This window comes from Atractosteus spatula, unplaced genomic scaffold (genome assembly GCF_055471065.1).
Source record: "Atractosteus spatula isolate fAtrSpa1 unplaced genomic scaffold, fAtrSpa1.hap1 Scaffold_67, whole genome shotgun sequence".
Classification (NCBI taxonomy): Eukaryota; Metazoa; Chordata; class Actinopteri; order Semionotiformes; family Lepisosteidae; genus Atractosteus; species Atractosteus spatula.
In genome coordinates this window covers 133,464-158,770 of record NW_028296898.1, presented here as the reverse complement: position 1 = coordinate 158,770, position 25,307 = coordinate 133,464, and the positions used below count along the sequence as shown (strand labels likewise).

At 61.9% G+C, this 25,307-nt stretch overlaps 21 non-coding genes across 21 annotated transcripts; all 21 read left to right on the top strand.

Annotated features, from left to right (window-relative positions):
- Positions 1 to 36: 36 nt before the first annotated feature.
- LOC148805747 (U2 spliceosomal RNA) lies at positions 37 to 227 on the top strand. The gene has a single exon (XR_016090082.1). It is a non-coding gene; the product is annotated as a U2 spliceosomal RNA (small nuclear RNA).
- Positions 228 to 1,012: 785 nt separating this feature from the next.
- LOC148805746 (U2 spliceosomal RNA) lies at positions 1,013 to 1,203 on the top strand. The gene has a single exon (XR_016090081.1). It is a non-coding gene; the product is annotated as a U2 spliceosomal RNA (small nuclear RNA).
- Positions 1,204 to 1,988: 785 nt separating this feature from the next.
- Positions 1,989 to 2,179, top strand: LOC148805745 (U2 spliceosomal RNA). The gene has a single exon (XR_016090080.1). It is a non-coding gene; the product is annotated as a U2 spliceosomal RNA (small nuclear RNA).
- A 787-nt stretch (positions 2,180 to 2,966) lies between these two features.
- Positions 2,967 to 3,157, top strand: LOC148805744 (U2 spliceosomal RNA). Its single transcript, XR_016090079.1, has one exon. It is a non-coding gene; the product is annotated as a U2 spliceosomal RNA (small nuclear RNA).
- Positions 3,158 to 3,940: 783 nt separating this feature from the next.
- Positions 3,941 to 4,131, top strand: LOC148805743 (U2 spliceosomal RNA). The gene has a single exon (XR_016090078.1). It is a non-coding gene; the product is annotated as a U2 spliceosomal RNA (small nuclear RNA).
- Positions 4,132 to 4,916: 785 nt separating this feature from the next.
- Positions 4,917 to 5,107, top strand: LOC148805742 (U2 spliceosomal RNA). The gene has a single exon (XR_016090077.1). It is a non-coding gene; the product is annotated as a U2 spliceosomal RNA (small nuclear RNA).
- Positions 5,108 to 5,892: 785 nt separating this feature from the next.
- LOC148805741 (U2 spliceosomal RNA) lies at positions 5,893 to 6,083 on the top strand. Its single transcript, XR_016090076.1, has one exon. It is a non-coding gene; the product is annotated as a U2 spliceosomal RNA (small nuclear RNA).
- Positions 6,084 to 6,868: 785 nt separating this feature from the next.
- Positions 6,869 to 7,059, top strand: LOC148805740 (U2 spliceosomal RNA). The gene has a single exon (XR_016090075.1). It is a non-coding gene; the product is annotated as a U2 spliceosomal RNA (small nuclear RNA).
- A 787-nt stretch (positions 7,060 to 7,846) lies between these two features.
- LOC148805739 (U2 spliceosomal RNA) lies at positions 7,847 to 8,037 on the top strand. Its single transcript, XR_016090074.1, has one exon. It is a non-coding gene; the product is annotated as a U2 spliceosomal RNA (small nuclear RNA).
- A 783-nt stretch (positions 8,038 to 8,820) lies between these two features.
- On the top strand, positions 8,821 to 9,011 carry LOC148805738 (U2 spliceosomal RNA). Its single transcript, XR_016090072.1, has one exon. It is a non-coding gene; the product is annotated as a U2 spliceosomal RNA (small nuclear RNA).
- Positions 9,012 to 9,793: 782 nt separating this feature from the next.
- On the top strand, positions 9,794 to 9,984 carry LOC148805737 (U2 spliceosomal RNA). Its single transcript, XR_016090071.1, has one exon. It is a non-coding gene; the product is annotated as a U2 spliceosomal RNA (small nuclear RNA).
- A 785-nt stretch (positions 9,985 to 10,769) lies between these two features.
- On the top strand, positions 10,770 to 10,960 carry LOC148805736 (U2 spliceosomal RNA). The gene has a single exon (XR_016090070.1). It is a non-coding gene; the product is annotated as a U2 spliceosomal RNA (small nuclear RNA).
- Positions 10,961 to 11,745: 785 nt separating this feature from the next.
- On the top strand, positions 11,746 to 11,936 carry LOC148805735 (U2 spliceosomal RNA). Its single transcript, XR_016090069.1, has one exon. It is a non-coding gene; the product is annotated as a U2 spliceosomal RNA (small nuclear RNA).
- A 785-nt stretch (positions 11,937 to 12,721) lies between these two features.
- LOC148805734 (U2 spliceosomal RNA) lies at positions 12,722 to 12,912 on the top strand. The gene has a single exon (XR_016090068.1). It is a non-coding gene; the product is annotated as a U2 spliceosomal RNA (small nuclear RNA).
- A 785-nt stretch (positions 12,913 to 13,697) lies between these two features.
- LOC148805733 (U2 spliceosomal RNA) lies at positions 13,698 to 13,888 on the top strand. Its single transcript, XR_016090067.1, has one exon. It is a non-coding gene; the product is annotated as a U2 spliceosomal RNA (small nuclear RNA).
- A 785-nt stretch (positions 13,889 to 14,673) lies between these two features.
- Positions 14,674 to 14,864, top strand: LOC148805732 (U2 spliceosomal RNA). The gene has a single exon (XR_016090066.1). It is a non-coding gene; the product is annotated as a U2 spliceosomal RNA (small nuclear RNA).
- Positions 14,865 to 20,751: 5,887 nt separating this feature from the next.
- On the top strand, positions 20,752 to 20,941 carry LOC148805731 (U2 spliceosomal RNA). The gene has a single exon (XR_016090116.1). It is a non-coding gene; the product is annotated as a U2 spliceosomal RNA (small nuclear RNA).
- Positions 20,942 to 21,724: 783 nt separating this feature from the next.
- On the top strand, positions 21,725 to 21,915 carry LOC148805730 (U2 spliceosomal RNA). The gene has a single exon (XR_016090065.1). It is a non-coding gene; the product is annotated as a U2 spliceosomal RNA (small nuclear RNA).
- A 785-nt stretch (positions 21,916 to 22,700) lies between these two features.
- LOC148805729 (U2 spliceosomal RNA) lies at positions 22,701 to 22,891 on the top strand. The gene has a single exon (XR_016090064.1). It is a non-coding gene; the product is annotated as a U2 spliceosomal RNA (small nuclear RNA).
- Positions 22,892 to 23,678: 787 nt separating this feature from the next.
- Positions 23,679 to 23,869, top strand: LOC148805728 (U2 spliceosomal RNA). Its single transcript, XR_016090063.1, has one exon. It is a non-coding gene; the product is annotated as a U2 spliceosomal RNA (small nuclear RNA).
- A 785-nt stretch (positions 23,870 to 24,654) lies between these two features.
- Positions 24,655 to 24,845, top strand: LOC148805727 (U2 spliceosomal RNA). Its single transcript, XR_016090061.1, has one exon. It is a non-coding gene; the product is annotated as a U2 spliceosomal RNA (small nuclear RNA).
- Positions 24,846 to 25,307: the final 462 nt, after the last annotated feature.

Here is a 25,307-nt window from a genome sequence, read left to right as displayed (position 1 = left end):
GGACGCCCGCGCGCCCGCCCAAGGCCGGCGTCGGGCATCGCTTCTCGGCCTTTTGGCTAAGATCAAGTGTAGTATCTGTTCTTATCAGTTTAATATCTGATACGTCCCCCATCGGGGGACCACATATTAAACGGATTTTTGGAACAGGGAGCTGGATCAGGAGCTTGCTCCGTCCTCTCCACGCATCGGCCCGGTATTGCAGCGCCTCCGGGAACGGTGCACTACCTTCTCTCAGCGGTGAAAAGACAGACGTAGCTAGCAAGCAAGCGAGGTGGACCGGAGCTCCTTCCTCTCCGGTCTCGTCTCTCGTCCATCTGTGTGTCTCTGTGTCTCTCTCTCTCCCCCTCCCCGTTCCCGTGCTCCCTCCGTGCACTTTCCCGCGCCTCGACTCTCTCGGCAAGCAGGCCGGCCCCCTTTTCGGCTCCCGTGCGTTTTCCCTCCAAAAAACTTAGTTTTTTCCTCCTTTTTCCAGGGAGGCAGGCGTGGCTTGTGTGTGTGTGTGTGTGTGTGTGTGTGTGTGTGTGTGTGTGTGTGTGTGTGTCCCCGTCCTTGCAGGCGGGCCCCTTTCGACAGCCGGCCGTTTTCCCTCCAAAAAACTTAGTATATACACCTTTTCTTTCTTTTTTTCGGCAGGCAGGCAGGTGTGTGTGTGTCCCCGTCCCTCCCGAGAGAGCGCTGCCCCTTGCCTCTGCCCGCAGGTGCCGACGGTCCGCTTTCGCTTGCAGCTCACTCGGCACGGCTGCTGCTGGTGGGAGGGGCCTAAGCTAAGGAGGCCGGCCGGCTGGCGCCCCCCGCGGCTGCGGTCGTTGTCGGGCCGTTGACAGGAGATCAAAGAGCAGGGCCCCCGCCCGGGACTGGCGGGCAGGCAGGCGAGCAAGCAGGCAGGCAAGAGAGGGGGAGAGCGGAGTCCGGGCGGCCGGCAGCCGCGTGCGGACCGGGCTCCAGAGGCGTCGGCCTGCGCCGCTGCGCGCCAGCCGGACGCCCGCGCGCCCGCCCAAGGCCGGCGTCGGGCATCGCTTCTCGGCCTTTTGGCTAAGATCAAGTGTAGTATCTGTTCTTATCAGTTTAATATCTGATACGTCCCCCATCGGGGGACCACATATTAAACGGATTTTTGGAACAGGGAGCTGGATCAGGAGCTTGCTCCGTCCTCTCCACGCATCGGCCCGGTATTGCAGCGCCTCCGGGAACGGTGCACTACCTTCTCTCAGCGGTGAAAAGACAGACGTAGCTAGCAAGCAAGCGAGGTGGACCGGAGCTCCTTCCTCTCCGGTCTCGTCTCTCGTCCATCTGTGTGTCTCTGTGTCTCTCTCTCTCCCCCTCCCCGTTCCCGTGCTCCCTCCGTGCACTTTCCCGCGCCTCGACTCTCTCGGCAAGCAGGCCGGCCCCCTTTTCGGCTCCCGTGCGTTTTCCCTCCAAAAAACTTAGTTTTTTCCTCCTTTTTCCAGGGAGGCAGGCGTGGCTTGTGTGTGTGTGTGTGTGTGTGTGTGTGTGTGTGTGTGTGTGTGTGTGTGTGTCCCCGTCCTTGCAGGCGGGCCCCTTTCGACAGCCGGCCGTTTTCCCTCCAAAAAACTTAGTATATACACCTTTTCTTTCTTTTTTTCGGCAGGCAGGCAGGTGTGTGTGTGTCCCCGTCCCTCCCGAGAGAGCGCTGCCCCTTGCCTCTGCCCGCAGGTGCCGACGGTCCGCTTTCGCTTGCAGCTCACTCGGCACGGCTGCTGCTGGTGGGAGGGGCCTAAGCTAAGGAGGCCGGCCGGCTGGCGCCCCCCGCGGCTGCGGTCGTTGTCGGGCCGTTGACAGGAGATCAAAGAGCAGGGCCCCCGCCCGGGACTGGCGGGCAGGCAGGCGAGCAAGCAGGCAGGCAAGAGAGGGGGAGAGCGGAGTCCGGGCGGCCGGCAGCCGCGTGCGGACCGGGCTCCAGAGGCGTCGGCCTGCGCCGCTGCGCGCCAGCCGGACGCCCGCGCGCCCGCCCAAGGCCGGCGTCGGGCATCGCTTCTCGGCCTTTTGGCTAAGATCAAGTGTAGTATCTGTTCTTATCAGTTTAATATCTGATACGTCCCCCATCGGGGGACCACATATTAAACGGATTTTTGGAACAGGGAGCTGGATCAGGAGCTTGCTCCGTCCTCTCCACGCATCGGCCCGGTATTGCAGCGCCTCCGGGAACGGTGCACTACCTTCTCTCAGCGGTGAAAAGACAGACGTAGCTAGCAAGCAAGCGAGGTGGACCGGAGCTCCTTCCTCTCCGGTCTCGTCTCTCGTCCATCTGTGTGTCTCTGTGTCTCTCTCTCTCCCCCTCCCCGTTCCCGTGCTCCCTCCGTGCACTTTCCCGCGCCTCGACTCTCTCGGCAAGCAGGCCGGCCCCCTTTTCGGCTCCCGTGCGTTTTCCCTCCAAAAAACTTAGTTTTTTCCTCCTTTTTCCAGGGAGGCAGGCGTGGCTTGTGTGTGTGTGTGTGTGTGTGTGTGTGTGTGTGTGTGTGTGTGTGTGTGTGTGTCCCCGTCCTTGCAGGCGGGCCCCTTTCGACAGCCGGCCGTTTTCCCTCCAAAAAACTTAGTATATACACCTTTTCTTTCTTTTTTTCGGCAGGCAGGCAGGTGTGTGTGTGTCCCCGTCCCTCCCGAGAGAGCGCTGCCCCTTGCCTCTGCCCGCAGGTGCCGACGGTCCGCTTTCGCTTGCAGCTCACTCGGCACGGCTGCTGCTGGTGGGAGGGGCCTAAGCTAAGGAGGCCGGCCGGCTGGCGCCCCCCGCGGCTGCGGTCGTTGTCGGGCCGTTGACAGGAGATCAAAGAGCAGGGCCCCCGCCCGGGACTGGCGGGCAGGCAGGCGAGCAAGCAGGCAGGCAAGAGAGGGGGAGAGCGGAGTCCGGGCGGCCGGCAGCCGCGTGCGGACCGGGCTCCAGAGGCGTCGGCCTGCGCCGCTGCGCGCCAGCCGGACGCCCGCGCGCCCGCCCAAGGCCGGCGTCGGGCATCGCTTCTCGGCCTTTTGGCTAAGATCAAGTGTAGTATCTGTTCTTATCAGTTTAATATCTGATACGTCCCCCATCGGGGGACCACATATTAAACGGATTTTTGGAACAGGGAGCTGGATCAGGAGCTTGCTCCGTCCTCTCCACGCATCGGCCCGGTATTGCAGCGCCTCCGGGAACGGTGCACTACCTTCTCTCAGCGGTGAAAAGACAGACGTAGCTAGCAAGCAAGCGAGGTGGACCGGAGCTCCTTCCTCTCCGGTCTCGTCTCTCGTCCATCTGTGTGTCTCTGTGTCTCTCTCTCTCCCCCTCCCCGTTCCCGTGCTCCCTCCGTGCACTTTCCCGCGCCTCGACTCTCTCGGCAAGCAGGCCGGCCCCCTTTTCGGCTCCCGTGCGTTTTCCCTCCAAAAAACTTAGTTTTTTCCTCCTTTTTCCAGGGAGGCAGGCGTGGCTTGTGTGTGTGTGTGTGTGTGTGTGTGTGTGTGTGTGTGTGTGTGTGTGTGTCCCCGTCCTTGCAGGCGGGCCCCTTTCGACAGCCGGCCGTTTTCCCTCCAAAAAACTTAGTATATACACCTTTTCTTTCTTTTTTTCGGCAGGCAGGCAGGTGTGTGTGTGTCCCCGTCCCTCCCGAGAGAGCGCTGCCCCTTGCCTCTGCCCGCAGGTGCCGACGGTCCGCTTTCGCTTGCAGCTCACTCGGCACGGCTGCTGCTGGTGGGAGGGGCCTAAGCTAAGGAGGCCGGCCGGCTGGCGCCCCCCGCGGCTGCGGTCGTTGTCGGGCCGTTGACAGGAGATCAAAGAGCAGGGCCCCCGCCCGGGACTGGCGGGCAGGCAGGCGAGCAAGCAGGCAGGCAAGAGAGGGGGAGAGCGGAGTCCGGGCGGCCGGCAGCCGCGTGCGGACCGGGCTCCAGAGGCGTCGGCCTGCGCCGCTGCGCGCCAGCCGGACGCCCGCGCGCCCGCCCAAGGCCGGCGTCGGGCATCGCTTCTCGGCCTTTTGGCTAAGATCAAGTGTAGTATCTGTTCTTATCAGTTTAATATCTGATACGTCCCCCATCGGGGGACCACATATTAAACGGATTTTTGGAACAGGGAGCTGGATCAGGAGCTTGCTCCGTCCTCTCCACGCATCGGCCCGGTATTGCAGCGCCTCCGGGAACGGTGCACTACCTTCTCTCAGCGGTGAAAAGACAGACGTAGCTAGCAAGCAAGCGAGGTGGACCGGAGCTCCTTCCTCTCCGGTCTCGTCTCTCGTCCATCTGTGTGTCTCTGTGTCTCTCTCTCTCCCCCTCCCCGTTCCCGTGCTCCCTCCGTGCACTTTCCCGCGCCTCGACTCTCTCGGCAAGCAGGCCGGCCCCCTTTTCGGCTCCCGTGCGTTTTCCCTCCAAAAAACTTAGTTTTTTCCTCCTTTTTCCAGGGAGGCAGGCGTGGCTTGTGTGTGTGTGTGTGTGTGTGTGTGTGTGTGTGTGTGTGTGTGTGTGTGTGTCCCCGTCCTTGCAGGCGGGCCCCTTTCGACAGCCGGCCGTTTTCCCTCCAAAAAACTTAGTATATACACCTTTTCTTTCTTTTTTTCGGCAGGCAGGCAGGTGTGTGTGTGTCCCCGTCCCTCCCGAGAGAGCGCTGCCCCTTGCCTCTGCCCGCAGGTGCCGACGGTCCGCTTTCGCTTGCAGCTCACTCGGCACGGCTGCTGCTGGTGGGAGGGGCCTAAGCTAAGGAGGCCGGCCGGCTGGCGCCCCCCGCGGCTGCGGTCGTTGTCGGGCCGTTGACAGGAGATCAAAGAGCAGGGCCCCCGCCCGGGACTGGCGGGCAGGCAGGCGAGCAAGCAGGCAGGCAAGAGAGGGGGAGAGCGGAGTCCGGGCGGCCGGCAGCCGCGTGCGGACCGGGCTCCAGAGGCGTCGGCCTGCGCCGCTGCGCGCCAGCCGGACGCCCGCGCGCCCGCCCAAGGCCGGCGTCGGGCATCGCTTCTCGGCCTTTTGGCTAAGATCAAGTGTAGTATCTGTTCTTATCAGTTTAATATCTGATACGTCCCCCATCGGGGGACCACATATTAAACGGATTTTTGGAACAGGGAGCTGGATCAGGAGCTTGCTCCGTCCTCTCCACGCATCGGCCCGGTATTGCAGCGCCTCCGGGAACGGTGCACTACCTTCTCTCAGCGGTGAAAAGACAGACGTAGCTAGCAAGCAAGCGAGGTGGACCGGAGCTCCTTCCTCTCCGGTCTCGTCTCTCGTCCATCTGTGTGTCTCTGTGTCTCTCTCTCTCCCCCTCCCCGTTCCCGTGCTCCCTCCGTGCACTTTCCCGCGCCTCGACTCTCTCGGCAAGCAGGCCGGCCCCCTTTTCGGCTCCCGTGCGTTTTCCCTCCAAAAAACTTAGTTTTTTCCTCCTTTTTCCAGGGAGGCAGGCGTGGCGTGTGTGTGTGTGTGTGTGTGTGTGTGTGTGTGTGTGTGTGTGTGTGTGTGTGTCCCCGTCCTTGCAGGCGGGCCCCTTTCGACAGCCGGCCGTTTTCCCTCCAAAAAACTTAGTATATACACCTTTTCTTTCTTTTTTTCGGCAGGCAGGCAGGTGTGTGTGTGTCCCCGTCCCTCCCGAGAGAGCGCTGCCCCTTGCCTCTGCCCGCAGGTGCCGACGGTCCGCTTTCGCTTGCAGCTCACTCGGCACGGCTGCTGCTGGTGGGAGGGGCCTAAGCTAAGGAGGCCGGCCGGCTGGCGCCCCCCGCGGCTGCGGTCGTTGTCGGGCCGTTGACAGGAGATCAAAGAGCAGGGCCCCCGCCCGGGACTGGCGGGCAGGCAGGCGAGCAAGCAGGCAGGCAAGAGAGGGGGAGAGCGGAGTCCGGGCGGCCGGCAGCCGCGTGCGGACCGGGCTCCAGAGGCGTCGGCCTGCGCCGCTGCGCGCCAGCCGGACGCCCGCGCGCCCGCCCAAGGCCGGCGTCGGGCATCGCTTCTCGGCCTTTTGGCTAAGATCAAGTGTAGTATCTGTTCTTATCAGTTTAATATCTGATACGTCCCCCATCGGGGGACCACATATTAAACGGATTTTTGGAACAGGGAGCTGGATCAGGAGCTTGCTCCGTCCTCTCCACGCATCGGCCCGGTATTGCAGCGCCTCCGGGAACGGTGCACTACCTTCTCTCAGCGGTGAAAAGACAGACGTAGCTAGCAAGCAAGCGAGGTGGACCGGAGCTCCTTCCTCTCCGGTCTCGTCTCTCGTCCATCTGTGTGTCTCTGTGTCTCTCTCTCTCCCCCTCCCCGTTCCCGTGCTCCCTCCGTGCACTTTCCCGCGCCTCGACTCTCTCGGCAAGCAGGCCGGCCCCCTTTTCGGCTCCCGTGCGTTTTCCCTCCAAAAAACTTAGTTTTTTCCTCCTTTTTCCAGGGAGGCAGGCGTGGCTTGTGTGTGTGTGTGTGTGTGTGTGTGTGTGTGTGTGTGTGTGTGTGTGTGTGTCCCCGTCCTTGCAGGCGGGCCCCTTTCGACAGCCGGCCGTTTTCCCTCCAAAAAACTTAGTATATACACCTTTTCTTTCTTTTTTTCGGCAGGCAGGCAGGTGTGTGTGTGTCCCCGTCCCTCCCGAGAGAGCGCTGCCCCTTGCCTCTGCCCGCAGGTGCCGACGGTCCGCTTTCGCTTGCAGCTCACTCGGCACGGCTGCTGCTGGTGGGAGGGGCCTAAGCTAAGGAGGCCGGCCGGCTGGCGCCCCCCGCGGCTGCGGTCGTTGTCGGGCCGTTGACAGGAGATCAAAGAGCAGGGCCCCCGCCCGGGACTGGCGGGCAGGCAGGCGAGCAAGCAGGCAGGCAAGAGAGGGGGAGAGCGGAGTCCGGGCGGCCGGCAGCCGCGTGCGGACCGGGCTCCAGAGGCGTCGGCCTGCGCCGCTGCGCGCCAGCCGGACGCCCGCGCGCCCGCCCAAGGCCGGCGTCGGGCATCGCTTCTCGGCCTTTTGGCTAAGATCAAGTGTAGTATCTGTTCTTATCAGTTTAATATCTGATACGTCCCCCATCGGGGGACCACATATTAAACGGATTTTTGGAACAGGGAGCTGGATCAGGAGCTTGCTCCGTCCTCTCCACGCATCGGCCCGGTATTGCAGCGCCTCCGGGAACGGTGCACTACCTTCTCTCAGCGGTGAAAAGACAGACGTAGCTAGCAAGCAAGCGAGGTGGACCGGAGCTCCTTCCTCTCCGGTCTCGTCTCTCGTCCATCTGTGTGTCTCTGTGTCTCTCTCTCTCCCCCTCCCCGTTCCCGTGCTCCCTCCGTGCACTTTCCCGCGCCTCGACTCTCTCGGCAAGCAGGCCGGCCCCCTTTTCGGCTCCCGTGCGTTTTCCCTCCAAAAAACTTAGTTTTTTCCTCCTTTTTCCAGGGAGGCAGGCGTGGCTTGTGTGTGTGTGTGTGTGTGTGTGTGTGTGTGTGTGTGTGTGTGTGTGTGTGTGTCCCCGTCCTTGCAGGCGGGCCCCTTTCGACAGCCGGCCGTTTTCCCTCCAAAAAACTTAGTATATACACCTTTTCTTTCTTTTTTTCGGCAGGCAGGCAGGTGTGTGTGTGTCCCCGTCCCTCCCGAGAGAGCGCTGCCCCTTGCCTCTGCCCGCAGGTGCCGACGGTCCGCTTTCGCTTGCAGCTCACTCGGCACGGCTGCTGCTGGTGGGAGGGGCCTAAGCTAAGGAGGCCGGCCGGCTGGCGCCCCCCGCGGCTGCGGTCGTTGTCGGGCCGTTGACAGGAGATCAAAGAGCAGGGCCCCCGCCCGGGACTGGCGGGCAGGCAGGCGAGCAAGCAGGCAGGCAAGAGAGGGGGAGAGCGGAGTCCGGGCGGCCGGCAGCCGCGTGCGGACCGGGCTCCAGAGGCGTCGGCCTGCGCCGCTGCGCGCCAGCCGGACGCCCGCGCGCCCGCCCAAGGCCGGCGTCGGGCATCGCTTCTCGGCCTTTTGGCTAAGATCAAGTGTAGTATCTGTTCTTATCAGTTTAATATCTGATACGTCCCCCATCGGGGGACCACATATTAAACGGATTTTTGGAACAGGGAGCTGGATCAGGAGCTTGCTCCGTCCTCTCCACGCATCGGCCCGGTATTGCAGCGCCTCCGGGAACGGTGCACTACCTTCTCTCAGCGGTGAAAAGACAGACGTAGCTAGCAAGCAAGCGAGGTGGACCGGAGCTCCTTCCTCTCCGGTCTCGTCTCTCGTCCATCTGTGTGTCTCTGTGTCTCTCTCTCTCCCCCTCCCCGTTCCCGTGCTCCCTCCGTGCACTTTCCCGCGCCTCGACTCTCTCGGCAAGCAGGCCGGCCCCCTTTTCGGCTCCCGTGCGTTTTCCCTCCAAAAAACTTAGTTTTTTCCTCCTTTTTCCAGGGAGGCAGGCGTGGCTTGTGTGTGTGTGTGTGTGTGTGTGTGTGTGTGTGTGTGTGTGTGTGTGTGTCCCCGTCCTTGCAGGCGGGCCCCTTTCGACAGCCGGCCGTTTTCCCTCCAAAAAACTTAGTATATACACCTTTTCTTTCTTTTTTTCGGCAGGCAGGCAGGTGTGTGTGTGTCCCCGTCCCTCCCGAGAGAGCGCTGCCCCTTGCCTCTGCCCGCAGGTGCCGACGGTCCGCTTTCGCTTGCAGCTCACTCGGCACGGCTGCTGCTGGTGGGAGGGGCCTAAGCTAAGGAGGCCGGCCGGCTGGCGCCCCCCGCGGCTGCGGTCGTTGTCGGGCCGTTGACAGGAGATCAAAGAGCAGGGCCCCCGCCCGGGACTGGCGGGCAGGCAGGCGAGCAAGCAGGCAGGCAAGAGAGGGGGAGAGCGGAGTCCGGGCGGCCGGCAGCCGCGTGCGGACCGGGCTCCAGAGGCGTCGGCCTGCGCCGCTGCGCGCCAGCCGGACGCCCGCGCGCCCGCCCAAGGCCGGCGTCGGGCATCGCTTCTCGGCCTTTTGGCTAAGATCAAGTGTAGTATCTGTTCTTATCAGTTTAATATCTGATACGTCCCCCATCGGGGGACCACATATTAAACGGATTTTTGGAACAGGGAGCTGGATCAGGAGCTTGCTCCGTCCTCTCCACGCATCGGCCCGGTATTGCAGCGCCTCCGGGAACGGTGCACTACCTTCTCTCAGCGGTGAAAAGACAGACGTAGCTAGCAAGCAAGCGAGGTGGACCGGAGCTCCTTCCTCTCCGGTCTCGTCTCTCGTCCATCTGTGTGTCTCTGTGTCTCTCTCTCTCCCCCTCCCCGTTCCCGTGCTCCCTCCGTGCACTTTCCCGCGCCTCGACTCTCTCGGCAAGCAGGCCGGCCCCCTTTTCGGCTCCCGTGCGTTTTCCCTCCAAAAAACTTAGTTTTTTCCTCCTTTTTCCAGGGAGGCAGGCGTGGCTGTGTGTGTGTGTGTGTGTGTGTGTGTGTGTGTGTGTGTGTGTGTGTGTGTCCCCGTCCTTGCAGGCGGGCCCCTTTCGACAGCCGGCCGTTTTCCCTCCAAAAAACTTAGTATATACACCTTTTCTTTCTTTTTTTCGGCAGGCAGGCAGGTGTGTGTGTGTCCCCGTCCCTCCCGAGAGAGCGCTGCCCCTTGCCTCTGCCCGCAGGTGCCGACGGTCCGCTTTCGCTTGCAGCTCACTCGGCACGGCTGCTGCTGGTGGGAGGGGCCTAAGCTAAGGAGGCCGGCCGGCTGGCGCCCCCCGCGGCTGCGGTCGTTGTCGGGCCGTTGACAGGAGATCAAAGAGCAGGGCCCCCGCCCGGGACTGGCGGGCAGGCAGGCGAGCAAGCAGGCAGGCAAGAGAGGGGGAGAGCGGAGTCCGGGCGGCCGGCAGCCGCGTGCGGACCGGGCTCCAGAGGCGTCGGCCTGCGCCGCTGCGCGCCAGCCGGACGCCCGCGCGCCCGCCCAAGGCCGGCGTCGGGCATCGCTTCTCGGCCTTTTGGCTAAGATCAAGTGTAGTATCTGTTCTTATCAGTTTAATATCTGATACGTCCCCCATCGGGGGACCACATATTAAACGGATTTTTGGAACAGGGAGCTGGATCAGGAGCTTGCTCCGTCCTCTCCACGCATCGGCCCGGTATTGCAGCGCCTCCGGGAACGGTGCACTACCTTCTCTCAGCGGTGAAAAGACAGACGTAGCTAGCAAGCAAGCGAGGTGGACCGGAGCTCCTTCCTCTCCGGTCTCGTCTCTCGTCCATCTGTGTGTCTCTGTGTCTCTCTCTCTCCCCCTCCCCGTTCCCGTGCTCCCTCCGTGCACTTTCCCGCGCCTCGACTCTCTCGGCAAGCAGGCCGGCCCCCTTTTCGGCTCCCGTGCGTTTTCCCTCCAAAAAACTTAGTTTTTTCCTCCTTTTTCCAGGGAGGCAGGCGTGGCTTGTGTGTGTGTGTGTGTGTGTGTGTGTGTGTGTGTGTGTGTGTGTGTGTGTGTCCCCGTCCTTGCAGGCGGGCCCCTTTCGACAGCCGGCCGTTTTCCCTCCAAAAAACTTAGTATATACACCTTTTCTTTCTTTTTTTCGGCAGGCAGGCAGGTGTGTGTGTGTCCCCGTCCCTCCCGAGAGAGCGCTGCCCCTTGCCTCTGCCCGCAGGTGCCGACGGTCCGCTTTCGCTTGCAGCTCACTCGGCACGGCTGCTGCTGGTGGGAGGGGCCTAAGCTAAGGAGGCCGGCCGGCTGGCGCCCCCCGCGGCTGCGGTCGTTGTCGGGCCGTTGACAGGAGATCAAAGAGCAGGGCCCCCGCCCGGGACTGGCGGGCAGGCAGGCGAGCAAGCAGGCAGGCAAGAGAGGGGGAGAGCGGAGTCCGGGCGGCCGGCAGCCGCGTGCGGACCGGGCTCCAGAGGCGTCGGCCTGCGCCGCTGCGCGCCAGCCGGACGCCCGCGCGCCCGCCCAAGGCCGGCGTCGGGCATCGCTTCTCGGCCTTTTGGCTAAGATCAAGTGTAGTATCTGTTCTTATCAGTTTAATATCTGATACGTCCCCCATCGGGGGACCACATATTAAACGGATTTTTGGAACAGGGAGCTGGATCAGGAGCTTGCTCCGTCCTCTCCACGCATCGGCCCGGTATTGCAGCGCCTCCGGGAACGGTGCACTACCTTCTCTCAGCGGTGAAAAGACAGACGTAGCTAGCAAGCAAGCGAGGTGGACCGGAGCTCCTTCCTCTCCGGTCTCGTCTCTCGTCCATCTGTGTGTCTCTGTGTCTCTCTCTCTCCCCCTCCCCGTTCCCGTGCTCCCTCCGTGCACTTTCCCGCGCCTCGACTCTCTCGGCAAGCAGGCCGGCCCCCTTTTCGGCTCCCGTGCGTTTTCCCTCCAAAAAACTTAGTTTTTTCCTCCTTTTTCCAGGGAGGCAGGCGTGGCTTGTGTGTGTGTGTGTGTGTGTGTGTGTGTGTGTGTGTGTGTGTGTGTGTGTGTCCCCGTCCTTGCAGGCGGGCCCCTTTCGACAGCCGGCCGTTTTCCCTCCAAAAAACTTAGTATATACACCTTTTCTTTCTTTTTTTCGGCAGGCAGGCAGGTGTGTGTGTGTCCCCGTCCCTCCCGAGAGAGCGCTGCCCCTTGCCTCTGCCCGCAGGTGCCGACGGTCCGCTTTCGCTTGCAGCTCACTCGGCACGGCTGCTGCTGGTGGGAGGGGCCTAAGCTAAGGAGGCCGGCCGGCTGGCGCCCCCCGCGGCTGCGGTCGTTGTCGGGCCGTTGACAGGAGATCAAAGAGCAGGGCCCCCGCCCGGGACTGGCGGGCAGGCAGGCGAGCAAGCAGGCAGGCAAGAGAGGGGGAGAGCGGAGTCCGGGCGGCCGGCAGCCGCGTGCGGACCGGGCTCCAGAGGCGTCGGCCTGCGCCGCTGCGCGCCAGCCGGACGCCCGCGCGCCCGCCCAAGGCCGGCGTCGGGCATCGCTTCTCGGCCTTTTGGCTAAGATCAAGTGTAGTATCTGTTCTTATCAGTTTAATATCTGATACGTCCCCCATCGGGGGACCACATATTAAACGGATTTTTGGAACAGGGAGCTGGATCAGGAGCTTGCTCCGTCCTCTCCACGCATCGGCCCGGTATTGCAGCGCCTCCGGGAACGGTGCACTACCTTCTCTCAGCGGTGAAAAGACAGACGTAGCTAGCAAGCAAGCGAGGTGGACCGGAGCTCCTTCCTCTCCGGTCTCGTCTCTCGTCCATCTGTGTGTCTCTGTGTCTCTCTCTCTCCCCCTCCCCGTTCCCGTGCTCCCTCCGTGCACTTTCCCGCGCCTCGACTCTCTCGGCAAGCAGGCCGGCCCCCTTTTCGGCTCCCGTGCGTTTTCCCTCCAAAAAACTTAGTTTTTTCCTCCTTTTTCCAGGGAGGCAGGCGTGGCTTGTGTGTGTGTGTGTGTGTGTGTGTGTGTGTGTGTGTGTGTGTGTGTGTGTGTCCCCGTCCTTGCAGGCGGGCCCCTTTCGACAGCCGGCCGTTTTCCCTCCAAAAAACTTAGTATATACACCTTTTCTTTCTTTTTTTCGGCAGGCAGGCAGGTGTGTGTGTGTCCCCGTCCCTCCCGAGAGAGCGCTGCCCCTTGCCTCTGCCCGCAGGTGCCGACGGTCCGCTTTCGCTTGCAGCTCACTCGGCACGGCTGCTGCTGGTGGGAGGGGCCTAAGCTAAGGAGGCCGGCCGGCTGGCGCCCCCCGCGGCTGCGGTCGTTGTCGGGCCGTTGACAGGAGATCAAAGAGCAGGGCCCCCGCCCGGGACTGGCGGGCAGGCAGGCGAGCAAGCAGGCAGGCAAGAGAGGGGGAGAGCGGAGTCCGGGCGGCCGGCAGCCGCGTGCGGACCGGGCTCCAGAGGCGTCGGCCTGCGCCGCTGCGCGCCAGCCGGACGCCCGCGCGCCCGCCCAAGGCCGGCGTCGGGCATCGCTTCTCGGCCTTTTGGCTAAGATCAAGTGTAGTATCTGTTCTTATCAGTTTAATATCTGATACGTCCCCCATCGGGGGACCACATATTAAACGGATTTTTGGAACAGGGAGCTGGATCAGGAGCTTGCTCCGTCCTCTCCACGCATCGGCCCGGTATTGCAGCGCCTCCGGGAACGGTGCACTACCTTCTCTCAGCGGTGAAAAGACAGACGTAGCTAGCAAGCAAGCGAGGTGGACCGGAGCTCCTTCCTCTCCGGTCTCGTCTCTCGTCCATCTGTGTGTCTCTGTGTCTCTCTCTCTCCCCCTCCCCGTTCCCGTGCTCCCTCCGTGCACTTTCCCGCGCCTCGACTCTCTCGGCAAGCAGGCCGGCCCCCTTTTCGGCTCCCGTGCGTTTTCCCTCCAAAAAACTTAGTTTTTTCCTCCTTTTTCCAGGGAGGCAGGCGTGGCTTGTGTGTGTGTGTGTGTGTGTGTGTGTGTGTGTGTGTGTGTGTGTGTGTGTGTCCCCGTCCTTGCAGGCGGGCCCCTTTCGACAGCCGGCCGTTTTCCCTCCAAAAAACTTAGTATATACACCTTTTCTTTCTTTTTTTCGGCAGGCAGGCAGGTGTGTGTGTGTCCCCGTCCCTCCCGAGAGAGCGCTGCCCCTTGCCTCTGCCCGCAGGTGCCGACGGTCCGCTTTCGCTTGCAGCTCACTCGGCACGGCTGCTGCTGGTGGGAGGGGCCTAAGCTAAGGAGGCCGGCCGGCTGGCGCCCCCCGCGGCTGCGGTCGTTGTCGGGCCGTTGACAGGAGATCAAAGAGCAGGGCCCCCGCCCGGGACTGGCGGGCAGGCAGGCGAGCAAGCAGGCAGGCAAGAGAGGGGGAGAGCGGAGTCCGGGCGGCCGGCAGCCGCGTGCGGACCGGGCTCCAGAGGCGTCGGCCTGCGCCGCTGCGCGCCAGCCGGACGCCCGCGCGCCCGCCCAAGGCCGGCGTCGGGCATCGCTTCTCGGCCTTTTGGCTAAGATCAAGTGTAGTATCTGTTCTTATCAGTTTAATATCTGATACGTCCCCCATCGGGGGACCACATATTAAACGGATTTTTGGAACAGGGAGCTGGATCAGGAGCTTGCTCCGTCCTCTCCACGCATCGGCCCGGTATTGCAGCGCCTCCGGGAACGGTGCACTACCTTCTCTCAGCGGTGAAAAGACAGACGTAGCTAGCAAGCAAGCGAGGTGGACCGGAGCTCCTTCCTCTCCGGTCTCGTCTCTCGTCCATCTGTGTGTCTCTGTGTCTCTCTCTCTCCCCCTCCCCGTTCCCGTGCTCCCTCCGTGCACTTTCCCGCGCCTCGACTCTCTCGGCAAGCAGGCCGGCCCCCTTTTCGGCTCCCGTGCGTTTTCCCTCCAAAAAACTTAGTTTTTTCCTCCTTTTTCCAGGGAGGCAGGCGTGGCTTGTGTGTGTGTGTGTGTGTGTGTGTGTGTGTGTGTGTGTGTGTGTGTGTGTGTCCCCGTCCTTGCAGGCGGGCCCCTTTCGACAGCCGGCCGTTTTCCCTCCAAAAAACTTAGTATATACACCTTTTCTTTCTTTTTTTCGGCAGGCAGGCAGGTGTGTGTGTGTCCCCGTCCCTCCCGAGAGAGCGCTGCCCCTTGCCTCTGCCCGCAGGTGCCGACGGTCCGCTTTCGCTTGCAGCTCACTCGGCACGGCTGCTGCTGGTGGGAGGGGCCTAAGCTAAGGAGGCCGGCCGGCTGGCGCCCCCCGCGGCTGCGGTCGTTGTCGGGCCGTTGACAGGAGATCAAAGAGCAGGGCCCCCGCCCGGGACTGGCGGGCAGGCAGGCGAGCAAGCAGGCAGGCAAGAGAGGGGGAGAGCGGAGTCCGGGCGGCCGGCAGCCGCGTGCGGACCGGGCTCCAGAGGCGTCGGCCTGCGCCGCTGCGCGCCAGCCGGACGCCCGCGCGCCCGCCCAAGGCCGGCGTCGGGCATCGCTTCTCGGCCTTTTGGCTAAGATCAAGTGTAGTATCTGTTCTTATCAGTTTAATATCTGATACGTCCCCCATCGGGGGACCACATATTAAACGGATTTTTGGAACAGGGAGCTGGATCAGGAGCTTGCTCCGTCCTCTCCACGCATCGGCCCGGTATTGCAGCGCCTCCGGGAACGGTGCACTACCTTCTCTCAGCGGTGAAAAGACAGACGTAGCTAGCAAGCAAGCGAGGTGGACCGGAGCTCCTTCCTCTCCGGTCTCGTCTCTCGTCCATCTGTGTGTCTCTGTGTCTCTCTCTCTCCCCCTCCCCGTTCCCGTGCTCCCTCCGTGCACTTTCCCGCGCCTCGACTCTCTCGGCAAGCAGGCCGGCCCCCTTTTCGGCTCCCGTGCGTTTTCCCTCCAAAAAACTTAGTTTTTTCCTCCTTTTTCCAGGGAGGCAGGCGTGGCTTGTGTGTGTGTGTGTGTGTGTGTGTGTGTGTGTGTGTGTGTGTGTGTGTGTGTCCCCGTCCTTGCAGGCGGGCCCCTTTCGACAGCCGGCCGTTTTCCCTCCAAAAAACTTAGTATATACACCTTTTCTTTCTTTTTTTCGGCAGGCAGGCAGGTGTGTGTGTGTCCCCGTCCCTCCCGAGAGAGCGCTGCCCCTTGCCTCTGCCCGCAGGTGCCGACGGTCCGCTTTCGCTTGCAGCTCACTCGGCACGGCTGCTGCTGGTGGGAGGGGCCTAAGCTAAGGAGGCCGGCCGGCTGGCGCCCCCCGCGGCTGCGGTCGTTGTCGGGCCGTTGACAGGAGATCAAAGAGCAGGGCCCCCGCCCGGGACTGGCGGGCAGGCAGGCGAGCAAGCAGGCAGGCAAGAGAGGGGGAGAGCGGAGTCCGGGCGGCCGGCAGCCGCGTGCGGACCGGGCTCCAGAGGCGTCGGCCTGCGCCGCTGCGCGCCAGCCGGACGCCCGCGCGCCCGCCCAAGGCCGGCGTCGGGCATCGCTTCTCGGCCTTTTGGCCAAGGTCGGAGGTCGAGGGAGGGACGAGATCGGAGGACAACACCTTTCTACTGAGGACGCCGTTGGATTGTTTCATTTGGACCCCGGACTGTTTTCTTGGATTTGCGTTTGGATTTTGGACTTTTGGATTTGCGTTTCACTTGGGACTTTTGGTGCGTGGGCTGCTTGGCAGCCGAAAGGCTGCTTTTCGTCATGGCTGCGGATCCCGGGGAGGCGACGAAGGACGGGCTGAACCCCAGCGTACGATGGACCATCCGCTTTCATTGGAAGGCGGAGACGGAGCCTCCGGGACGTGAGCTTTTTGAAGACGAAGTGCTGTTCGGGATACTGGGATGTAAGGCGAGCGATCTTTTATGTCTGCAGGGGAACCGGGCACAGAAATTTATGGATGCCACCTTCAACAGTGCTAAACTGCACAAGGAGGCGGCGGAGAGATGTGCACGAGCGAAGGCGGACGGGAAACTGCGTGAGTATGAGTGCGGGGGCCTGCAAGGCGACAATAAAAGGTGGGTGGTCGTCCACATGTTCGAGCCTTTTTTGACTGACCAGGATGTGACGACCTTTTTGCGTCGGTACGTGGAGGTGCTTCAGGGCCCATATGTCATCAGTGACACCCGTACTGTCTGGACTGGGAAGCGCCGCTATCAGGTCGAGCTACGGCAGGATCTAAGGTCGCCGGACGGCTTCGCCCACCCACCGGGCAACTTTTTCATCGGGCCAGGTAGGGGGTATTTGTATTATTGGAACCAGCCGGATTTTTGCAGGAAGTGTCGTGGCTTTGGACATCGCGAAGGGTCGTGCACTGTCGGAGAGTGTGGGAAGTGCCACCGCACTGGCCACTCCACACGGGCATGCCCAGTAAAGGAGTGCTCCCTGTGTGGGAACACGGGGCATTTGTTCCGGCAGTGCAGCCAGAGGGGCAAGGACCTGGAGAAGGAGATCCGAGACTGGGTACAGCGGCCAGAGGAGACCGACGGGGAGGAGGAAGACCGACCGGAGGGCGGCAAGGCCCACAGGAAAGGGGGTAAGCACCGGGAGGAAAGGCAGGAGGAGGATGGAGGGCAGGAAGGAGGACAAGGAGAACTCGCAGGAGAAGAAGAGGCACGACCGGGAACTTCACGGGAGGTGAGGAACCCTAGCTGGGCAGATGTGGTGAGGGGGACGCGCCCCCTAGTGGCGGCAGAAACATCTGCAGCGTCGGGGCCGGTGGGAGAGGAGGGGGGGGCACCAGCTCTTACCCCCCTAGGAAAGAAACTGCAGAAACGGTCCCGAGCTGGGAGGCGGCAGAAGGAGACCCAGGAGAAGAAGAAGAGGACGGATGAAGGAGGAGACGACGGAGAACACCGGGAGGAGGTGACAGGCCCGGAACAGATGGTGGAAGAGACGCCCCAGTCAGCCTCGAGTGACTCCGAGTCTGATGACACCGCGGACTCTCTGCCTCCCGGACAGGGGTCCGGTCCGGCAATCTGCCACACCTTCTCGGTGGCGCAGGCTGCGACAGACGAGGGCAGCCCGATAGTGGACTGCCAGGCCGGCATGCTTACCCCCGAACAGGGTTTTCAATGCAGCCCCCTGGGGGGGGTCGCCTTTATGGAGACCTCGGACAGTGACACCTCTGCGAGTACAGCAGGGGCGGCGAGCTCACCCGAGCCCGGCCAGGGAGAGGAGATGGAGAGTGACAGCCCCCCCTTAGAGCCACCATGACCCTCGTGGTGGCAACAGCCAATGTGAGGGGTTTGAGGCAAAAGGACAAGCGGACGGCGGTGTTTTCATACCTGTCTCAGAAGAATCTGGATCTGTGTTTCCTCCAAGAAGTACATCTCAAGGACCTCGACGACGTGAGGGCCCTCCAGAAGGCGTGGAGGAGGGGTCCTTCGTGGTGGAGCGTCGGAGGGGTGAACTCTGCCGGTGTGGGTATCCTGTGTGGCTCGCCAAGCTTCACCGTCCAGATGGTCAGCTCAGTGATCCCCGGACGTCTGCTGGTGGTGGATGGCACCTGGAAGGGGACGAAGATCAGACTAATCGGTGTGTACGCCCCAGCAGACAGACGCCAGCAGGGCTCCTTTTTGAGAGATCTGGAGCCCTTGCTATACACCAACAGGGAGCTGATCATGGGCGGCGACTTCAATGTCGACTTAGGAGACTCGCACGGCGAGGGAGTTCACCTGCTGAGGTCCTTGATCACAGATTTCAGATTGCGAGACGGGTTTGATAACGTTGCACACCACACCTGGGACAACGGACGGGGGATTTTCAGACGCCTCGATTATATCCTCTCCACTGTAAAGTGGAAAGTCCTAAGCAGGCAGGTGACCCCCACCTGGTTTTCAGACCATCAGTTGCTGGCAGTCTCCTTTGGTGTCGAGGACCCCGGCTTCCAGGCCGGATACTGGAAGCTGAACAAGCAAGTCCTACTTGAGGCGAGATACCAAAGGAAGATGGAGGCAGTGCTTCGAGACCTTGAGAAGAGGAGAGCACTCTTCAGCTCCGCGGTGCACTGGTGGGAATCTTGTAAACTCATCATCGCAACGGTTACCAAAAGATACTGCTGGATCCGGCGAAGACTGGAGGAACGCCAGTGCACCCAACTCCAGCAGGAGCTTGAGGCACTGTATGGCCAGCTGAACCAGGGGGGCGCCTTCGATGGCGAACGAGTTGCGTACGTCAGAGGCCTGCTTAAGGACAAGTGGCTGCAGCGGGCACAGGACTTCCTTTTCAGGTTGCAGGGAATCTGGAGGGAAGGAGAAGAACGCTGCTCGGCCCAGTTCTTCAGCGCCGTGAGAAGACAGCAAGAGCGCAGTCTTTTCGACACCATCCGGCGCGAAGACGGGACTGCAGCCACGGATATACCCGGGATGTTGAGGTGCGCCACAGGATTCTACGAAGCCTTGTTTTCAGAGAAGGAGATCGACTCGAGCACTAAGGACAGGCTCTTGGAGGGTGTGGAGACGGCGGTAGAAGACCCATCCGCACTGGTCGGTCCAGTGTCGGGGGCAGAGGTCCGAACGGCAATGCTGGGTTTGAAGAAAGGCACTGTCCCTGGCGTTGACGGCCTGCCGACCGAGTTTTACCGCACCTTCTGGAGTCAGCTGGAGCCTTTCCTAGTGCAGGTTTTCAATGAGGTCCTGAACGGCGGTGGGTTGGGCCTCTCGATGAAGACCGGAGTCGTCTCCTTGATTTTCAAGAGTGGAGACAAGGCGGACCTGGGCAACTGGAGGCCGATCCAGCTCCTGTGCACGGACTATAAGATCTTGGCCAGGGTGCTGGGCGGCCGCCTGAGAACCGTAATGCCGGAGCTGGTCAAGGCTGACCAGACATGTGGCGTGGCAGGAAGAAAGATCAGCTGGACGCTGCAGCTGATCCGAGACGTCATCTCCTGGGTGGAGGACAGGGGCCTGCCGCTCATGCTGGTGAGCTTGGACCAGGCGAAGGCTTTTGACCGGGTCCATCATGGGATCCTGTGGGCGCTGTTGCGGAAGAAGGGTCTGCCTGACAGTTTTGTTAGGTGGATCAGGACTCTGTACGACGGCGCAATATCCCGGGTATGTATTAACGGCGCAGTGGGGAGGAGCATCCCCGTAAGGTGTGGTGTGCGACAGGGCTGTCCTCTCTCCCCCCTGTTGTACGTCATTTACATCGAGCTCCTGCTGGACCAGTTAAGGACGGATCCCGGAGTGGAAGGAATCCGAGTGCCAGGTGGAGGAGGGCAGGAAGCCAAGATCGCCGCTTATGCGGACGACATCACGCTCTTCCTGGGCTCTGAAAGCGGCCTGGGGAGGGCGTTGGACATCGTAGAGGACTTCTCTAGAGGCACCGGCGCCCGACTGAACCACGCCAAAAGCCTGGTTAAACTGTTCGGGACCTGGCCATGTGAACCACGGACGTTTGGAGGGCTGACGAGGACGACCGGCCCAGTGAAAGTCTTGGGGGTCCTCTTCCACAACGTGGACCCCGCGGGCTTGAACTGGGAGGCCAGGTTCCGAAGGATCAATCAACAGCTGGGCCTTTGGCAGAAGCGGTCTTTGACCTGGATAGGGAAGGCGCTGGTGCTGAAGGTAGAGATCCTGCCCCTGCTGCTCCACCTGGCAGTGGTATACCCCCTACCTGCAGGACGACGGAAGGAACTGGTGAGGACCATTTTTGGGTTTGTTTGGGGGCACTCATACGAGCGCATTAGAAGAACGGACATGTGTAGGCCCGTCGCGGACGGCGGCAGAGGGATTCCAGACTTCCCGGTGAAGTTGGACTGTGTGTTCGTCGCCGGCCTGTGCGTTATCCTGCACGAGAACCCGCCCCACCTGTGTAGCCGGTTTGTGAGCCTCTGGCTCTCGACGAGCATGCGACACCTGACCGTCTGGAGCAACACGACCCCGAAGGCGGAGCGGCTCCCACTGCACTACCGGCACGCAGTGCAGTGGCTGCGGGCACACCCGGAGGTCAAAGGAGGAACGACTGCGCTGAGCCACAGGCTCATGTACAAGACCCTTTTGACGTCGGAAAGGCCAGCGATCCTGGGTGTGCCCAGGGAAATCTGGCAGCAGGCCCAACCAAAGGGCCTGGACAACAAGTTGAAGGACTTGAACTGGCTCTGCGTGTGGGGTCGGTTGGCGGTCAGGTCCGTCATGCATGCGCATGGACTATCACGGCAGAGTCAGTGCCCAAGACACGGCTGCACAGGTGAAGAGACCGTGAACCACGTGTTTTGGGAGTGCGGGTTCGTGCAGGGGGTGTGGAGGACCAGCAGACACCTATACGCACAGGTAGGTCTGGATTCCCCATTGTCACTGCGGATGGTGCTGCGAGGAGTGCCCGGTTCCCGTCCCTGGACCGCCAGCTTCTTACTGTGGCTCCTGATCAGTCTCACAAAGCTGTACGTGTGGGAAGCACGGACTGAGCTGGTCAGGAACGGCGTGGAGGTGACCATCGCAGGCATCCTGAGGAGAGTGAAAGCGGATGTGGTCCGAAGAATCCGATGGGATATAATGCGCTGGGGTTTCGCAGCCGCAAAGGAGCGCTGGAAGGACTTGATCACGTGGTGTTAAAGGTGGTGGGTAGATTAAACTTTTAAGCTCTGTTTTTGTACTGTTTTTCTAATAAATATAAAAAATAAAAAAAAAATCTGTTCTTATCAGTTTAATATCTGATACGTCCCCCATCGGGGGACCACATATTAAACGGATTTTTGGAACAGGGAGCTGGATCAGGAGCTTGCTCCGTCCTCTCCACGCATCGGCCCGGTATTGCAGCGCCTCCGGGAACGGTGCACTACCTTCTCTCAGCGGTGAAAAGACAGACGTAGCTAGCAAGCAAGCGAGGTGGACCGGAGCTCCTTCCTCTCCGGTCTCGTCTCTCGTCCATCTGTGTGTCTCTGTGTCTCTCTCTCTCCCCCTCCCCGTTCCCGTGCTCCCTCCGTGCACTTTCCCGCGCCTCGACTCTCTCGGCAAGCAGGCCGGCCCCCTTTTCGGCTCCCGTGCGTTTTCCCTCCAAAAAACTTAGTTTTTTCCTCCTTTTTCCAGGGAGGCAGGCGTGGCTTGTGTGTGTGTGTGTGTGTGTGTGTGTGTGTGTGTGTGTGTGTGTGTGTGTCCCCGTCCTTGCAGGCGGGCCCCTTTCGACAGCCGGCCGTTTTCCCTCCAAAAAACTTAGTATATACACCTTTTCTTTCTTTTTTTCGGCAGGCAGGCAGGTGTGTGTGTGTCCCCGTCCCTCCCGAGAGAGCGCTGCCCCTTGCCTCTGCCCGCAGGTGCCGACGGTCCGCTTTCGCTTGCAGCTCACTCGGCACGGCTGCTGCTGGTGGGAGGGGCCTAAGCTAAGGAGGCCGGCCGGCTGGCGCCCCCCGCGGCTGCGGTCGTTGTCGGGCCGTTGACAGGAGATCAAAGAGCAGGGCCCCCGCCCGGGACTGGCGGGCAGGCAGGCGAGCAAGCAGGCAGGCAAGAGAGGGGGAGAGCGGAGTCCGGGCGGCCGGCAGCCGCGTGCGGACCGGGCTCCAGAGGCGTCGGCCTGCGCCGCTGCGCGCCAGCCGGACGCCCGCGCGCCCGCCCAAGGCCGGCGTCGGGCATCGCTTCTCGGCCTTTTGGCTAAGATCAAGTGTAGTATCTGTTCTTATCAGTTTAATATCTGATACGTCCCCCATCGGGGGACCACATATTAAACGGATTTTTGGAACAGGGAGCTGGATCAGGAGCTTGCTCCGTCCTCTCCACGCATCGGCCCGGTATTGCAGCGCCTCCGGGAACGGTGCACTACCTTCTCTCAGCGGTGAAAAGACAGACGTAGCTAGCAAGCAAGCGAGGTGGACCGGAGCTCCTTCCTCTCCGGTCTCGTCTCTCGTCCATCTGTGTGTCTCTGTGTCTCTCTCTCTCCCCCTCCCCGTTCCCGTGCTCCCTCCGTGCACTTTCCCGCGCCTCGACTCTCTCGGCAAGCAGGCCGGCCCCCTTTTCGGCTCCCGTGCGTTTTCCCTCCAAAAAACTTAGTTTTTTCCTCCTTTTTCCAGGGAGGCAGGCGTGGCTTGTGTGTGTGTGTGTGTGTGTGTGTGTGTGTGTGTGTGTGTGTGTGTGTGTGTCCCCGTCCTTGCAGGCGGGCCCCTTTCGACAGCCGGCCGTTTTCCCTCCAAAAAACTTAGTATATACACCTTTTCTTTCTTTTTTTCGGCAGGCAGGCAGGTGTGTGTGTGTCCCCGTCCCTCCCGAGAGAGCGCTGCCCCTTGCCTCTGCCCGCAGGTGCCGACGGTCCGCTTTCGCTTGCAGCTCACTCGGCACGGCTGCTGCTGGTGGGAGGGGCCTAAGCTAAGGAGGCCGGCCGGCTGGCGCCCCCCGCGGCTGCGGTCGTTGTCGGGCCGTTGACAGGAGATCAAAGAGCAGGGCCCCCGCCCGGGACTGGCGGGCAGGCAGGCGAGCAAGCAGGCAGGCAAGAGAGGGGGAGAGCGGAGTCCGGGCGGCCGGCAGCCGCGTGCGGACCGGGCTCCAGAGGCGTCGGCCTGCGCCGCTGCGCGCCAGCCGGACGCCCGCGCGCCCGCCCAAGGCCGGCGTCGGGCATCGCTTCTCGGCCTTTTGGCTAAGATCAAGTGTAGTATCTGTTCTTATCAGTTTAATATCTGATACGTCCCCCATCGGGGGACCACATATTAAACGGATTTTTGGAACAGGGAGCTGGATCAGGAGCTTGCTCCGTCCTCTCCACGCATCGGCCCGGTATTGCAGCGCCTCCGGGAACGGTGCACTACCTTCTCTCAGCGGTGAAAAGACAGACGTAGCTAGCAAGCAAGCGAGGTGGACCGGAGCTCCTTCCTCTCCGGTCTCGTCTCTCGTCCATCTGTGTGTCTCTGTGTCTCTCTCTCTCCCCCTCCCCGTTCCCGTGCTCCCTCCGTGCACTTTCCCGCGCCTCGACTCTCTCGGCAAGCAGGCCGGCCCCCTTTTCGGCTCCCGTGCGTTTTCCCTCCAAAAAACTTAGTTTTTTCCTCCTTTTTCCAGGGAGGCAGGCGTGGCTTGTGTGTGTGTGTGTGTGTGTGTGTGTGTGTGTGTGTGTGTGTGTGTGTGTGTGTCCCCGTCCTTGCAGGCGGGCCCCTTTCGACAGCCGGCCGTTTTCCCTCCAAAAAACTTAGTATATACACCTTTTCTTTCTTTTTTTCGGCAGGCAGGCAGGTGTGTGTGTGTCCCCGTCCCTCCCGAGAGAGCGCTGCCCCTTGCCTCTGCCCGCAGGTGCCGACGGTCCGCTTTCGCTTGCAGCTCACTCGGCACGGCTGCTGCTGGTGGGAGGGGCCTAAGCTAAGGAGGCCGGCCGGCTGGCGCCCCCCGCGGCTGCGGTCGTTGTCGGGCCGTTGACAGGAGATCAAAGAGCAGGGCCCCCGCCCGGGACTGGCGGGCAGGCAGGCGAGCAAGCAGGCAGGCAAGAGAGGGGGAGAGCGGAGTCCGGGCGGCCGGCAGCCGCGTGCGGACCGGGCTCCAGAGGCGTCGGCCTGCGCCGCTGCGCGCCAGCCGGACGCCCGCGCGCCCGCCCAAGGCCGGCGTCGGGCATCGCTTCTCGGCCTTTTGGCTAAGATCAAGTGTAGTATCTGTTCTTATCAGTTTAATATCTGATACGTCCCCCATCGGGGGACCACATATTAAACGGATTTTTGGAACAGGGAGCTGGATCAGGAGCTTGCTCCGTCCTCTCCACGCATCGGCCCGGTATTGCAGCGCCTCCGGGAACGGTGCACTACCTTCTCTCAGCGGTGAAAAGACAGACGTAGCTAGCAAGCAAGCGAGGTGGACCGGAGCTCCTTCCTCTCCGGTCTCGTCTCTCGTCCATCTGTGTGTCTCTGTGTCTCTCTCTCTCCCCCTCCCCGTTCCCGTGCTCCCTCCGTGCACTTTCCCGCGCCTCGACTCTCTCGGCAAGCAGGCCGGCCCCCTTTTCGGCTCCCGTGCGTTTTCCCTCCAAAAAACTTAGTTTTTTCCTCCTTTTTCCAGGGAGGCAGGCGTGGCTTGTGTGTGTGTGTGTGTGTGTGTGTGTGTGTGTGTGTGTGTGTGTGTGTGTGTCCCCGTCCTTGCAGGCGGGCCCCTTTCGACAGCCGGCCGTTTTCCCTCCAAAAAACTTAGTATATACACCTTTTCTTTCTTTTTTTCGGCAGGCAGGCAGGTGTGTGTGTGTCCCCGTCCCTCCCGAGAGAGCGCTGCCCCTTGCCTCTGCCCGCAGGTGCCGACGGTCCGCTTTCGCTTGCAGCTCACTCGGCACGGCTGCTGCTGGTGGGAGGGGCCTAAGCTAAGGAGGCCGGCCGGCTGGCGCCCCCCGCGGCTGCGGTCGTTGTCGGGCCGTTGACAGGAGATCAAAGAGCAGGGCCCCCGCCCGGGACTGGCGGGCAGGCAGGCGAGCAAGCAGGCAGGCAAGAGAGGGGGAGAGCGGAGTCCGGGCGGCCGGCAGCCGCGTGCGGACCGGGCTCCAGAGGCGTCGGCCTGCGCCGCTGCGCGCCAGCCGGACGCCCGCGCGCCCGCCCAAGGCCGGCGTCGGGCATCGCTTCTCGGCCTTTTGGCTAAGATCAAGTGTAGTATCTGTTCTTATCAGTTTAATATCTGATACGTCCCCCATCGGGGGACCACATATTAAACGGATTTTTGGAACAGGGAGCTGGATCAGGAGCTTGCTCCGTCCTCTCCACGCATCGGCCCGGTATTGCAGCGCCTCCGGGAACGGTGCACTACCTTCTCTCAGCGGTGAAAAGACAGACGTAGCTAGCAAGCAAGCGAGGTGGACCGGAGCTCCTTCCTCTCCGGTCTCGTCTCTCGTCCATCTGTGTGTCTCTGTGTCTCTCTCTCTCCCCCTCCCCGTTCCCGTGCTCCCTCCGTGCACTTTCCCGCGCCTCGACTCTCTCGGCAAGCAGGCCGGCCCCCTTTTCGGCTCCCGTGCGTTTTCCCTCCAAAAAACTTAGTTTTTTCCTCCTTTTTCCAGGGAGGCAGGCGTGGCTTGTGTGTGTGTGTGTGTGTGTGTGTGTGTGTGTGTGTGTGTGTGTGTGTGTGTCCCCGTCCTTGCAGGCGGGCCCCTTTCGACAGCCGGCCGTTTTCCCTCCAAAAAACTTAGTATATACACCTTTTCTTTCTTTTTTTCGGCAGGCAGGCAGGTGTGTGTGTGTCCCCGTCCCTCCCGAGAGAGCGCTGCCCCTTGCCTC